General features: G+C 39.4%; 1 pseudogene; it reads right to left on the bottom strand.

Annotated features, from left to right (window-relative positions):
* Window positions 1-292: 292 nt before the first annotated feature.
* Window positions 293-997, bottom strand: LOC115501663 (annotated as a pseudogene).
* Between the last annotated feature and the right edge of the window lie 11178 nt (window positions 998-12175).

The following is a 12175-nucleotide window of genomic DNA, read 5'->3' as shown; positions in this document are numbered from 1 at the left end:
GTTGAGGTAGCAAAGATGCAATAATTCTCTTCATATGGCCTTGTACTGTTTTGTGAACTACGTGATTAAAAATCACGGGTTTAACAAAACTCTTTACAAGCCAACTCATCAAAACAGGCATTGGGCCAATAAGAATTTAATGTCACAGTATATATCTTCAGATTTCAGATTTATTTAGGACCCTTTTCGCATATTGATAGAATATTTAGTTTAACCGATGACAAGACAGCTCCCCCTCAATGGAACCCTGGCCTAAACATACTTGTTTTGCTTATATAGCAAGAAGATAACATTAAACATGGAAGCTTTTGATTTGTGGCACTGAATGATGGTCTACACCACATTCTTCAAAAGCTACAGCTAAGAATCCTTCTAGCTTGTAAGCAGTACAAGCCTGACTGAGGTCTTCTGGCCCATTTGCTTGGTATTCATGTTTTATGCCTTGAAATTTCTTTATGATTGCATCCTTGGGGCTCACATTGATCACTTTACTTTCCAGAGGAGCTGGTTCTGATACCCTCATCTACTCCTCCCATAGAGAATAGTTTCTGTCCTTGGGAACTAGGAACAGAGCAATCTCTAGGTCTCTCCGGTTCTTATTCCTTTCAACTTGAATGTCCAAGGATGGAGGCAGAGCCATAACTACCATCTCAGGTCTGGAAATTGCTTAAGAACAAAAACAAACAAACAACAAAAACCCACAAAAACATCAACTGCTTTTTTCTGGATTCCTTAGTTTCAAAACTTGCATCATACAAAGTATAGCGACATCTTTTTCAGGAAGCATTTCTGCAAAATGCTTGAAAGGATCGGTTATGGTTTAACCCACATCTCTAACCAAGATTTCTTTCCCTTCTTCTACAATGATGCACTTTTTATCTGCACTGAGACAAAACATGGCAGACTTCTTTCTTTTCTTGATTTCTTCTGGTGTGGAGCACTTCTGAACTTTCATGTCATAAAAAATAAGATATACTTCATCGGCAACTTGCATTTCTGAGGACTGTCTCCTCCATTAGAATGTATACTTTATATGGACAGGGACTTTGTCTTGTATACTGTTGAATCTGCAAAGCCTACCACAGTACCTGGTTCCTTCCAGGACCTGGGGGACAGATCCACCCCCCTCACCAGCTTGGGTCTGTGGGGTGGGGCTTTCTTCATCTACTAGGGAGGAGAAGGCTGAGCTCAGGCTGACACCTGGCCTCAAGGGGCAGGCAAAGAATCAAGCTGGATAGGGGAACCGTATTTCCCCCATTCCCTGAGGGCTGGGGTCACGTGATACTCCACCTTTGCTATTGTCTTTACAAAAATTATTATTATAGCTATCCTAACAGGTCTGGAGCGTACCTCATGGTTTTGATTTTCATTTCCCTAATGACTAATCATGTTGGGTATTTTTTCATGTGCTTATTGGTCATTTGTATATGTGTTTTTTGGAGGACTCTCTGTCCAAAACCTTTGCCCATTCAAAAATCGGGTTATTTTTTTAGTTGTTGAGTTCTGAATCTGCCTTATATATTATGGGCATTAGATCCTTATTACATATATCATTTATCAATATTTTCTCCCATTCTGTGGGTTGTCCTCTCACTTTCTTTTTTTTTAATTTTTTTTATGTTTATTCATTTTTGAAAGACAGAGAACGACAGAGCACAGGCAGGCGTAGGGCAGAGAGAGAGGGAGACACAGAATCTGAAGCAAGCTCTAGGCTCTGAGCTGTCAGCACAGAGCCGGATGCGGGGCCCAAACTCACGAACTGCGAGATCATGACCTGAGCCAAAGTGAGACGCTCAACCGACTAAGCCATCCAGATGCCTCTCACTTTCTTAATAGTGCCCTCTAGAGCACAGAATTTTAAAAATTTTGATGTCAATTTATGCATTTTTTTCCTAATGTGGTTTGTGCTTTGATGTCAGATCTTAGAAACCATTGCCTAATTCAAGGTCACAAAAACTTATACCTATGTTTTCTTCTAACAGTTGTACAGAGCTACGTCTTACATTTAGGTATTACATTTAAATACATTTTGAATTAATTTTTGTATATGATGTGATGTAGGGTACAAATTCATTCTTTTGTGTGTGTATAATAGTTGTCCAAGTACCACTTGTTCAAAACATTCTTCTTCCCTCATTGAATTGTCTTGGGACCCTTGTCAGAAATCAATTGATCATAAGCATATGGGTTTATTTTGGGGTTCTGTTAATCTTTATGTCTATCCTTATGCCAATATGACACAATCTTGATTACTATAGCTTTGTAGTAAGTTTTAAAATCAAGAAGTGTGAGACCTTCATTTTTGTTCTTTTTCAAGGTTGGTTTAGCTATTCTGGATCCCTTGCATATCTATATGAATTTTAGGATTAGCTTGTCAATTTCTGCAAAAATGCCATCTAAGATTTTTATAGGAATTGTATTGAATGTGAAGATCAATTTCTTTTACCATCTTAACAAATTTGGAAGATCTTAAAATATCTTCTGATCCATGAACCTCGGACATTTTTTAAAATGTTTATTTATTTTTGAGAGAGAGAGACAGAGAGAGAGAGACAGAGAGAGAGAGAGACAGAGAGAGAGAGAGAGAGCATGTGCAGGGGAGGGGCAGAGAGAGAGGGAAACAGAGGATCCAAAGTAGGCTCTGTGCTGATAGCGATGTGGGGCTTGAACTCATGAACCATAAATTCATGACCTGAGCAAAAGCCAGCCCACTTAACTGACTGAGTCACCCAGGCGTCCCTGGGATGTTTTTTATTTAGTAAGATCTTTATCAGTTTCCAGTGATATTTTACAGCTTTTGGTGTACACACCTAGCAATTATTTTTTCTACAATTCTTTTGTTAAATTTACTCCTAAGTATTTTATTGTTTTTGATTCTATTATAAATGGAAGTAATTTCTTAATTTAACTTTGGATTGTTAATTGCTAGTGAGCACATTCTATCTTGTCTAAGAATGAACTTTCAGTTTGATTGAAGTAGCTTTCAGGATTCACTCTTAAATTTGGTTTAACAAAAAAGATGATTGCTGTAACAGCAAGCATTTAGAGGAAACATTAAGGCCACATAGGTGATTTTTTTGTAACTGCTCAAAATTTGAACTCATAGTTCTGAAATTGAGTTTAATCTCATTAGAGGAAGCAGAGTGCACACACACACACACACACACACACACACACACACACACACCTTTTGTAGCAAGTTTTCAGTGAGAAAGTCTTGGCTAGTGCTTATTAAGAGTAGCACACAAAAGCATTCATTTGCAAAAGGAGCATTTTGAAGGGGCACCTGGGTGGCTCAGTCGATGGAGATGGAGAATCCACTCTTGATTTCAGCTTAGGTCATGACCCCAACTGATGGAGGGATGGAGCCCCATGTGTGGGGCTCTGTACTGAGCATGGAGCTTGCTTGAGATTCTTTTTCTCTCTCTTTCTCTCTCTCTGCCCCTCTCCCTGGCTTGTATGTGTACCCTGTCTAAAATAAAAATTAAAAAAAAAAAACTAATTAAAAACAAAACGAAAACCCAAAGGGAGCATTTTGGAAAATATCTTATTCTTCAGACTTCAGTCACTATAATTCTGAAGCTTGGTTAGTAACTTCTCTTTGTCCACATAGTCAGATTTATACGATTTACAAAATTTAAGTTAGTTCCATAAAATATGCTTCTGTTAAATATACTTGGCTATCCCCTGAGGGTAGGTTCATGTCTCAAGAATACTAAGTGTTATAAACACTTATATGTCTCTCATGAACTTTTACGGTCTCCAAAAGTGCCTGTAAAGTGCAGTAGATCCTCGAAAAGGATTTCACTAATCCAATTTATCCTATCACTAACCAACGGATTCTCTTAATTCCCTTCATTTTCAGGGTTGAAGCAAGAGAATATGTGGCTATTTATTATTCCCTGATCACTCTGTCAATTTCTGAGAATATAAAAGATAACTTTTGCTAAAAACTTTCCTTATAACGTGGCCATGGACAAAACAAAATTCTTCAGTTATACCCAAGTTGGGATAAACACTCGGGGCGTGTAGCCAGCCTGCCCCTGCCGCCCAGGCAAAGGCTCCAAGTGTGAAGCAGCACTGCCCTCTGGTGAGGAAACTGGAAAAATGACCAGTTTACCAAAGTCCCCCCTCGGTGCATCTGTGCCTGTCCATTTAACTGTAGCCTAATAGGAACCTAAACTTTATGGACCACCGATTTTTACCACATATTTCCATCACAGGCTCACAGGTATTCAATTTTTATTTTTATCCTAAAATATATTCAATTTTTATCCTTAAAGAACACTTCCAGTGTTCTAATAATCATGATCCTCCTTGCCCCACCCCCTAAGTAATTTAATGTGTTTTAGATGACTAAAACCTCACCATGTTTCACCAAATAAATGTAGTTAAACAACATCAAGTATGGTGCTTCCTCAGTTACGAATGCTTCATGACAGCAGGTTGTTGCCCATATGGCTGAAAGCAGGACAATCTACAGAGATACTCTGTTTCTTCTAGATACACTGCCCCTCCTTTTTGTGGCGAGAAGCTGGAGGTCCAGAGAAACATGGGCATTATCAAAGGGTGTGATTTGTAGTCCTTGCCCCTTATGCATTTGTCCAGCTCTGTTATTGTTGCAGGATGTGACAGGATGTCACTCTGTAAAGGCAGCAGCTGCTTATGTAACAGTTCTGTCACCTTGGTAGATTGGCACTGTGGTGAACCCTGAACATGGAGATTTTCTCACCCATCAAATATGACTCTCATTTTTAATATTCCCTGAACCTTATCCTTCATCCCATTGAAAATGGTGATGTTTGGGAGAAAGAAGAGGTAGGGAGGTGGAGAGAGTTAAGCAAGGAACAAGCGAGACCTTCTGCAGTGGTTTGTATCTTCCTTAAAGCAGAGAAGGGGAGTTAAATCTTTGGAGCAGAGTGTGTCTCCCTCTTTTGCTTTCTCAGTTTTCTGCTCTCTTTCCTTGTCTCCTCCTAGCCCTTCTATTTTTAAGTAGCTGGCCGAAATGTGTTTAAAAAATTACCAAATGACCCGATTACATCATCTTTCCCCTAAACGTACCGTATTTGTTTGCTTTACCCTGTTTTCCCATTTCTACCATTTTCTACCTCCCATTGCTCAGTCTGGTAAAACGGCAAACTTCATAAGCCCTGTTTGAAATGCATGTATGACTAGATCAGAAATCGGGGTTTGGTTTGATGCTCTATCATGTGGGGTTAAGGCTTTAATGCTAAGTCCTCTCCTAAGCTGCATTTTTCTTATATATTCACTCAATGGTGTATATTGAGAATCATTTCTAGGGCTGCTGCTCATGCCTATGTGAGTTGTATACTGTACAACCCTGCTTGGCAGCCCCAAAGAACACAATCCTTGTTCTCATAGAGCTCACAGTCTAGTAGTAGAAGATCACATCTGAGGGATGTATGATGATCATATTATATTCTATTTGGATGTCTCAGATACCTTAAGTTCACGGTGTTTAAATCTAGACTCAGTAGCTTATACCCGGAATTCCAAGCAGGGACTCAGAAATTATCCTAGGCATCTTGATCTCCCCCCATCTTTCAGTGACTTGATCCCATTGATTGTGTTATCACTGTCGCTGTCCATACACCCGAGTGGTTTGTGTGGTGTGCAAGGTTGCCTGGGCAAGAGCGTCAGTGGGGCTGAAACCAGGGCTGAGCCCTGCACCTGACATGAGTCTGCCTCAGGTGAGAGGAAGGGCAATCTTTCCTGTTACAAAGGGGCTCTATTTCAAGCTAGGTGTCTACAGGGGTGTGTTGTTCAGAGAAGTTCCTTTCTTCTAATTCCTCTGTTTACCAGTGGTGACTTGGTGATGTTTCCTAATTGGTACAAAGGTTTATTAAAGAATAGTGGCCAACTCTCCACTACATTAGTTCGATGACATCCTAACTGCTCTCCTTGCTTACTTCTCTCTTCCAGTTCACCCTCACAGGCAGCTGGTAAGGATGATTTTTATAAAACCGAAAAGTGACCATGTTGTGCCTTGCCTAAAATCCTTCTTTTGAGGCCTATTCCTCTCAGAAAAATTGCTTTGAAAGCCAGTCTCCAAAACTGTGAAAAATGGTTTCTGTTGTTTAAGCATCTAGTTAAGACTAGACTATGGTATTTTGTTATAGCAGCTTGAGCAGACTAATACAGTCCCTTCCAGGTACTTTTCTCTACATCTTGAATAGTCACTCAGCTCACTTCTCTTCTTTCATGTCCTTGTCCACATGTGACTTTGATCCACACATTAATTATTCTTGTAATACAGTTGACTTCCTATGTCCTCCTCGGAACATCCTGGGTGTTCAGGAAATGTATATTAAATGAATACATTGATTCTGTGTTTAAAATGTTAGAAAAATCTACTGCTTCTTCACAGTTCTTTCAAGAGAGAGGAGGTCATATCAAACCTAACTGTTCCAGTGGAAAAACTTGCAATACAAATAACCAAACCAATCAAGTGAAATATATTTGGTGGGTATGCACCTGGGTAGACACAGGGATAAAATCCCCAGTAGACACACTGAGCATATGCTTAGATCACCAGGAGATAGAGACACAAGCAAATTGAAAAAATTTGGGAAAAAATGGTACTTCAGGAAATGCATTGCATTATTATCATGGTAAGAGTCTGAACTTTGCTGAAATTCTTTTTACTTCAAGGTTTACATCTTTGTAAAAAGTGATAATATGGTAGGTAGTGGTGGAGTGGGAAGCATTGTCTTCAATGTTCAGGACTTCTAAAGATCTTCATCAAGCCCTGGGAAGTGTTGTACCAAATATTGGTCAAAGTTTAATTTCCTGGCTTTGTAATAAATCTGTCAGTTTATCAGCTCATATGGCAAGGCAAAATTTCATTATTCTGGAATGAAACTTGAAGGAGTTTGAGCTTGAGAGGACAGGCGGTATGTACCCTTACATTAAAGCAGAACATTTACTTCAAGCACTAGGTTTTGCTGGTGACTGGTGAGTACTCAAGGGCAAAGTCTCAGTGGAGAGGAGGAGAAAGACCTCCCTAGTTAGTCCCCTACATTCAGTTCCTTTTGCCATGTTGGAAGCCGATATGATTGACTTTCCTCTTCCCACACACCCCTCAGGCAGGTTGCCCTTCCTGACTCACTATCTTCATGCTCTGGAGGTATAGTCTCACCTGATTTTATCTTTGTAAGGAATTTAAAAAAATGTTTATTTATTTATTTTGATAGTGAGAGGGTATACACATGAGTGGGGGAGGGGCAGAAAGCTAGGAAGAGAGAGAATCCCAAGCAGACTCTGTGCTGTCAGCCCAGAGTCCCTTGTGGGCCTTGATCTCATAAACCGTGAGATCATGACCTGAACTGAAATCAAGAGTTGATTGCTTAACTGAGCCACCCAGGTGCCCCTCTTTGTACGGAATTTAATGGGTGATCCTACAGTAAGATTTATTAAGATCCAGAAATCTATAAAGATGTCCTTCATCAAAAGGATTTCTGTTGTGGGGAGAAGAAAAAGGACCAAATTAAGACAAGTAGTGAGATGGGAGATCAGATGAAAATAACAAGGAGAGTTAACAGACTCCTTAACATGACATATATCAAAATTGGAGATGTTTAACTTACATAACAGAGGGAGAATTCAACCACATGGACAGAAAGAAAACATGTAAAGACAACTTGTTGAATTAAATTTTGTGCTGTTTATCAACTTGAATATCTTCATCCTCCCTTTTATTGACACAGATTTCTCTCTGGTGAAATCATTTCAGTGACTAAGAAAGGCTTCATCTACTGGCCTTGTCTGGGATGAGGGCTCTCTGGGACACCCATCATTGTTTGCACTGCTTGGTTTGAGTGATGCAAGACCCAAGCAGCAACCTGCAATGGCTTTGGCCTCTCTCAGTGCCTCGGGCCTTGTTCTAGACAATATTTCTTTTTAGGCTAAGGGGTGGCAGGCTGCCCACACTGCTTTATTCCAGGACCAAATGAAACCTCCCTTAAGTGTTACTACATGTTAATAAACATAGTCAGTGAAACCCACTTAAAAAGAATGACCTGTTTATGAAAGAAACCTTTTGAAAGACAGAATATTTTCCCCTGTGGGCCAAAGCTTAGGCAGAAAAACAAAGAGCTCTTTCAAAGGCTTTAAACATGATGGAGGATAGATTCTGACTTTCTAACTACAAAAATAATGATACTTTTAGCTCCAACCTGCCTTGCTCTGGGGAGCTGTAAATACACTTTATAGGCGCAGGTTGAGCCTTTCCAACTTTCTACCTCCAATGCCATTTGAACTTGTTAAGGGTGAGTGATGTTAGCTCAAATTTATATACAGAGAAACTGAGGCAATAGAAATCGAAGTGATTTGTACAATGCCACCAAATAATTTACAGCTGAAGTAAAAAATAGAACGAGTTGAGACTGAATGCTTCCGTTACATTTAAACATCTCCTGATATCAGGACTAGCTGCCTTCTTTTTTTCTCATTATCTTTTTCTTTTCTCTTTGTCTTCCATGTTTTGGTTCATTACTCCTGAATCAAGCCCAGCATGAGTGCAGGCATTTCCATCAGAAAGCACGAGGTGGCTCAGGAGGCAAAGGGCCTACAGTTTGTATCACCAGCTTGCTGTTAATCCTATGAACAATAAAATACTATTAGCAAAACTGATCTTGGAAACAATAAAATTCTTTCATACTAAATACTTTGTATTCCAAGAAATCCTACCTTAGAGTATAAAATTTTGCAATTTTTAAATTTCCAGTGTTTGGCATTTTTCTAAAGAAATACTGCTTAAATAGTTTTTAATTTTCCCCCATGATTTGTGTCCTAGCTATCAGATGTACATGTATTCACTTATTCAGTAACATTTTTATTTTACAATTATTTATTTTGAAGTTACTTTTGGCTCAGTACTGGGCTATGTAATATGACTTTGTAGAGCAGATCAAAAATACTTTTTTTTTTTTTTAGACTTTTCTTAGGAAGTGGATGTAAAGCTTAGGAGTTGGTGTCTGGTTAATAGAGAATTAAGTTAGCTTAATGGAAATAAGTGTCACTTTGAGTGACCATTATTGAGTCTGGTCTAACACTCTTTTGAAATATATTAATATGCTTCTCTTGTGCATGCCTCCAGTACCAAGAATCCCTTTGCCTTGGTTAGGTTTCTAGAGATGCTTAAGAAGAAATCAATGCTCAGCCTTGACACACAACAGGACCAAAATAATCCCAGAGACAATATAATATAAGAGCTAAAGTCCTCTCTCTTTAATTTTTTTTTAATGTTTATTTATTCTTGAGACAGAGACAGAGCATGAATAGGGGAGGGGCAGAGAGAGAGGGAGACACAGAATCTGAAACAGGCTCCAGGTTCTGATCTGTCAGCACAGAGCCTGATGTGGGGCTCAAACACACGAACTGTGAGATCATGACCTGAGCCGAAGTCGGATGCCCAACGGACTGAGCCACCCAGGCGCCCCACGTCCTCTCTCTTTAAAAGAACTTACTGAGGGTAGTTAAAAAAATATTTTGTAAACAAATAAAAGCCAAATCAGAGAATATTTCTTTACCTAAAAACCTGTTACATGAGTATTCATAGCAACATTATTTATCTTAGCCAAAACGTGGAACCAACGTGAATGTCCACTAATGGATAAATGGATAAACAAAATGTGGTATATCCATACAGTGGAATGTTACTTAGACATAGAAGGGAATAAAGCACTGATACTGGTATTACAATATGGGTGAAACTTGGGAACATTATACTCATAAATGAAAGAAGCCAGACATAAAGGGGCCACATATTGCATGATTCTATTTATATGAAATGTCCATAAGAAGTAAATCCATAAAGACAGAAAGTGAATTTTTTCCCCTAGAATATGGGAGAAGTGACTGCTAGTGGATAAGGACTTTATTTCAGGGTGATAAAAAATTCTAGAACTAGACGGTGGAGATGGTTGCAAAACCTTGTGAATATATAAAAAAAATCACTAAATTGTACCCTTTAAAATGGTGAACTTTAATGGCATATGAATTATGTTTGAATAATAATAATAACAAAACAAACAGCACAAACTACCACGAAAAACTTGAAAATAGAATAGATGAGGAGTTAGGTGAGGGGCCTTGATGGCCTCCTGGACCTGGAAGGATCTTCACACCCCACTCTTGGAGAAAGGGACCAGCTTTGAGAGATTGCTCAGCTCTGCACAAGGGAGCATGGTGGAATCCAAGCAGACTTCAGGGGAGGGTTTGTCCTTGTGAGGGAGCATGTGAAGCCACTCATTGTCATCTGCCTGAAAATCTCCCTTGTATCTCCTAACAGGAAGGATTCCTGTTTATTCTTCAAGGGTTTTGCTTAGTCTATCCAACAACCCTTCACCACCTTTCAAAATGTGGGGCTGTAGACACCCAGAGAAGATTGAAGTGGTGTAGAAAGGGAAGTCCTAGCTGTCAGACAACCTATTATAATCTACTTGATGTCCTCTCTCTACCCTAAGGCCTGAGAGTGATGAAACCTACCCCAGGTTTTGACCATCTGATTGACATCTGCTGGATGACCACACCTCTAGATGCAGTGTTGCTTCTGAAGTCAGTGTGATGGATGCTATGAGCCACACTGTTTGCTAAGAAGGGTCAGATTTTCTTCTTTCTTGCCAATTCTTCTGTTACTGGTTCTTCTAAGACTGTCACTCTTTTGATCTTAACCTTTACTCTCAGTAGCTTTGTGGCATGTTGTTGCAGTGAAAAGAGATGAGATTAGAAATCAGAATCACTGATTGTAAAATGACCTGTTAGAATTTGAAACACCTAGAATGGAGACTCCCAACCACAGTGTTGGATGAGTTGCAAGAGGTGCTTCAAATTACTGAGCTCTCCTACTCTTGGGATCACTCAGGGCCTAACTAGCTGTTAGCAGGCTAGTTCAGGCCACCTCAGAGAGAAACCTGGCAGAGTCTACAGTATGCCGGGAGGTGAGCACAGGCAGCTGCATCAGCATTTGTCGATCCCTGACAAAAAATTCTGTATAATGCCAATAGGGGCTCTGCCTCCAGGATTTTGGCAGCAGCCAGGATTGTACCCATCATGGACAAGTGTCCCATGGCCTGTGGGAGGGGGTAGTTTATGTTCCAAATAGCTAAATATATACAGAGCTCAGTCCAATGTGTAGATGGTCAGGAGTGAGCGGTATGGGACTAGAGTGGGCATTCTGAGTAGGATTCCTGAGGGCACTAGTCCATACCACAGACTCTAATTTACTCTTTTCATATTTACGATACTTCTGTCCCATTTTGGCTGATGGGCCATTTTAGTAGGATTCAAGCCCACTGATTGTTCTAACAACACACACACCTTTTGCAAATTAGAGATTTACCTGGAAATACTTGATGTAAAAATATTCTATTGGATCCAGTCACTTTGCATTATCATGAAGAAATTTAATATACTTTGTTAATGACAAAAGAAAGAACCGTACCAAAATGATCAATTTCTTTGTGTGCCCTGATGTGGAGAGGGATGTAAAGAAAGAAAAAGTTCTAGAGTTTCTAAGCCTCATTTTTCTCATCTGCCAAATAATGTAACTAATTAAGGCTAAGCTCAAATGTGACTTTCTTCTTGCCAGGCCCTAAATTAATTAATAGGTTCTTTTTATGAGAAATGAATAAAGGGTTTGGAATTCCAAAAGACAGATATCAGGTAGAAGGTTGTTTTTTAAACAAAGTCCCTTTTATACTCAAAAACATTAATTAATATCAGTCATTGCCCTTACTGTTTTCTTAGCTTTCTGTTTTAAGTATTCTCTTCCTTGTTTCACAAATGGAATAGCAAAAATCTTCCCTTCACCCACTAATCTTGGGAGGCATAAATGGAGAAAGTCATCTATAGTCCAGTTCCAGGTATACAGTCTATTTACTGCTTCTTCCCATGGAAAAGGGATTGCCTCCTTCCTTTGTACTCAAGTACATCTACAATGATGGTATTTTGTTATAAATGCTTTCCTTTTTCATTTGGGCCTCTGAGACATGGATTTGGAAACACTTTCATGACACATGGCAAAACAAAGACTTTCAAACCCTCCCTTCTTTTCTTTTATATAAATTACTGCTTGTTAATGGAATGGCCCAAGCCTTGGGGTATTATACACTCTGGTGATCTCAAGTACATCCTGTTCGCTAACAAAGTGGAA

The sequence above is a fragment of the Lynx canadensis genome, chromosome A2 (genome assembly GCF_007474595.2).
Source record: "Lynx canadensis isolate LIC74 chromosome A2, mLynCan4.pri.v2, whole genome shotgun sequence".
Classification (NCBI taxonomy): Eukaryota; Metazoa; Chordata; class Mammalia; order Carnivora; family Felidae; genus Lynx; species Lynx canadensis.
This window is presented reverse-complemented; position numbering and strand designations above follow the sequence as displayed.